Below are 3,716 nucleotides of genomic sequence, written 5' to 3'. Positions count from 1 at the left end.
TAGGGGTGTAGCTTGACATTCACTTGTGCGATTATTCAATTAGCAGTTGGTGTTCCCTCCGGGCTGTAGGCTCCGTGAAGACAGACACCATATCTGCTTATCACCATTTCATCCCCAGGACCAAGAAGAAGAAAGGAAAATGGTATCGATTGACTGAATATATGAACGCCAAAACATACTAATATTTGCAGGATTATTTCAAGAGCCACTCAACGTCTCATGGGGATTCCAGATTCTGAATCTTCAGACCCTACTTGATTTGATTTGATTTCACTTTAAATGCATATTCATTTATTTTTGAGAGAAAGAGAGAGAGCGCGTGCGCAAGTGAGTGGGGGAGGGGCAGAAAGAGAGGGAGACAGAGAAGGCTCCACACTATCAGCACAGAGCCCGAGTTGGGGCTTGAACCCATAAATTGTGAGATCACGAGCTGAGCTGAAATCAAGAGATGGACACTTAACCGACTGAGCCACACAGCGCCCCTCAAACCCCATTTTAAAGACAAAACTTCAGGTCAAATTAAATCATATCAGAGTGGTTAAGGGTATAGGCTTTGAGTTCAAATCTTGACTTTCTACTACTGAGCTGGGCCATCGGAGGCAAGTAAGTCACTTACCTTCTTTAAACTTCAACTTCATCAGTTGTGAAACCAGTTTCATAATATTTAATCTCCCCAAGTAGAGTATAACACTTGATGCATAATAGGCATTCGGTGAAAAGTAGTAATTATTAACCAACTGTTTTGGCTGGAGTTTCCACAGCGTACAAATTAATCTTCTTGTGTCGTTCCAGCACATGAAAATAATGGGTTATTGACTAGCGATGGGCCATAAAAACAAGCTTGTTGAAAGTCAAATCACTACTTCGAAAATCTTTGGGAGCTCACTTTCCTTGTTCGAAAATAAAAAAACACAGATGTATTCTTGATTACGTATATCCTAAGCCTATCAGAACTGTATTTTAAAAAATCTACCACGTGACAAACTTGATGCATGTTTATGACCGCATTTTCGAGGAGCAATTTCCATTTTGATGTGTTGTTTCACAGATTGTATTGCTAGCATTAGGCAGGATGGAAAATAAGATATCAAGTTGACATCTTGGATAGATAAAACTTCAGCTTAATGGGGCAGGGGAGTTCACTCAGGGCTCTAAGGAAGTACACTGTGAGTTGAGCGGTAATTTCATCAGAATATGCCCGGAGACACAGGCAAATTGCCAGGCTGGGACAGGACGACCGTGAATACGTTGGGTTTTGCTCTCGCCACACCCCGTCAAATGTTTTGGAAGAAAAGACTGCGTGTGTTCATAAGTTGGAAAGAAAGAAAAAGAGAAGTAATTCGGCTGCTGTTGCTTATGAAATAGGTTGAAAGGAGGAGCAAGAAATCTAATAAAATACTTGGCATGCGAGCCCATTATAACAGAATCTTTGTAAGTGGTTCCTCCTGGGTTGCTCTTAGAGTGGACTGGAAAGTGGCTAGATTGAGAATTGGAACATCGAGGTTCTACTCCTCGCTATACGGTCTTCAGAAACCACTTACTTCTTGGCCTCACTGGTCTGATTTGTAAAACAAGAGTCGTATAATATTTATGACCTGAATGCAAGAAATTGTTGCGATGATCCCATTAAATAAGTGAAAAAAATCTTTGAAAAATATAAAGCATAATATGTGTTATTATACACATTTCCCCAGCATTTATTCCTTATTTCCCAATGATGAAAAAGCCGGGCACTGGAAAACATCTGCCGTCTGTCCCCTGCCGCACCTGCGTCCCAGCACCTCCTGGCGTCCCTGGCAGTCAGCGTCCTCTCTGACAAGGGCAGTGTGTGTGGCCTGTCCACAGGCAGACGCCTGAGCAAGATGGTCTCCCGGGTCTCGTCTAATCCTGGGGTCCATCATCCCATGAATGTCGAATGTGACTCATGATTTTATTTTCTTTTTTAAGTCAAATGTTTTATTTATTTCTGGAGAGAGAAAGCAAGCAGGGGAGGGGCAGAGGGACGGGGGGTGACAGAGGATCAGAAGAGGGCTCCGTGCTGACCGGCCGACAGCAGCGTGCCAGGCGCGGGGCTCCCACTCCCGGACCTCGAGATCATGACCTGAGCCGAAGTCAAACGCTCAACCGACTGAGCCACCCAGGCACCCCAGGATCCAAGATTTCAAAAGGAGGAACATCTGGCTGGGACGCACGAGGCGCCAGTCAAACATCCTCAGCAACCTTACAGCGCAGTCGGTGGGAGGGTCGGACTTCTCAACAGGTCAACATACGATAAAACCCAACGTGGCATTATAGGCTTTGGAATCGGACAGACCTGGGTCCGGATTCCGGGATCATTATTTACCAGTTTTAAATCATTCGGCACAGTAACTTAACTGCCTCTCAGGCTCCTTATCTGTAATCACATTTTTTTTTCCACGGATTGTCCAAATATGTCCTCATCTCTCAGAAATACTTAGCAAATCCTTCCGTTGCCTGTTAAAAAGATGGGCTGGAGGGCTCGTTTACCGTGGTTACTGAGCACCTAATACTTCTGTCTGTCCCAAGGGGGATAACCCAGCAGCTGCCCTGCAAAAGATCCATAAACAATGTTGAAATACACTCGCTCATTTTAGAGATACAACCTATCTAGGGCTAGGAGCGAACCTCATTCTATTCCTAAGTAGGCTGGGACGACCGTTTAAAATGGGGTAAGTTCTTCTTAGCCCTTTTCTGAGGGTTGGCTATACAGATTGGGTAACAGCCCAGTCATGTACTGATTTATCTTGATTTACACGTAGCTGCTGTTTGAAACAGAAAGGTCAGGAACTACCACAATAGAAGCTAAGACCCCCATTGCGTATCACATACCTTTATGTTGTGGGCTTAAGAAAAAACAAACAAAAATCACCACCAATTATAATTTTAAGATACTGGGGACTGTAAGCAGTCCCAGACTTCAGAGATTTTAAAACAGGGGAAATGAGGCGACTTAGAGTCATGGTATGGTAAGGACATGCTTTCTTCATTAATTTAGTCCTCACAACAGACACATGAGGAAGATGGGATTTTTTTCCACACTTTACAGTTTGGATGAAAAGTCAGAAACAACAGCAGGAAGGGGCGCCTGGGTGGCTCAGGTCATGATCACATGGTTCGTGGGTTCAAGCCCCGCATCGGGCTCGGTGCTGACCGCTCAGAGCCTGGAGGTTGCTTTGGATTTTGTGTCTCCCTCTCTCCCTGTCTCTCTGCCTCCCCTACTTGCTCTCTGTGTCTCTCTCTCTCAAAAATAAATAAACACTAAAAAAAAAAAAAAGAAAAGAAAAAGAAAGAAACAACAGCAGATAGAGCCAATACCCCGTGCCCACCAGCCGGAAGGAATGGATACACCAGTTTTATCAGAAACGTCCTAGTTCCTTCTGTCTCCTTTCCAGTCCTATTCGGGTCCCCCTTCCCTAGATGCCACCACCACCATGAATTTAGTGCCCATCTTCCAATACACGTCTTTTTTGCTTTCCCTACACACCATACCATAATAGTGTGTTTTAAAAATACTTGCAGAGAGGTGGTGACACGTTTTATTTCTCATGCGGTGACTTTCTTTGCTCGCTTCACGTCAGATTCCTAGGATGTAACCAGGTTGGTTGATACGAATCTAGCTCATGAATTTCCACTTCTGCATTGTGTTCCTTAGTGTGAACCCACCACAAAACCTATCACTTCCCCTGTCTTGGGCT

Source organism: Panthera onca, chromosome A1, assembly GCF_046562875.1.
Source record: "Panthera onca isolate mPanOnc1 chromosome A1, mPanOnc1 haplotype 2, whole genome shotgun sequence".
NCBI lineage: Eukaryota > Metazoa > Chordata > Mammalia > Carnivora > Felidae > Panthera > Panthera onca.
This window is presented reverse-complemented; position numbering follows the sequence as displayed.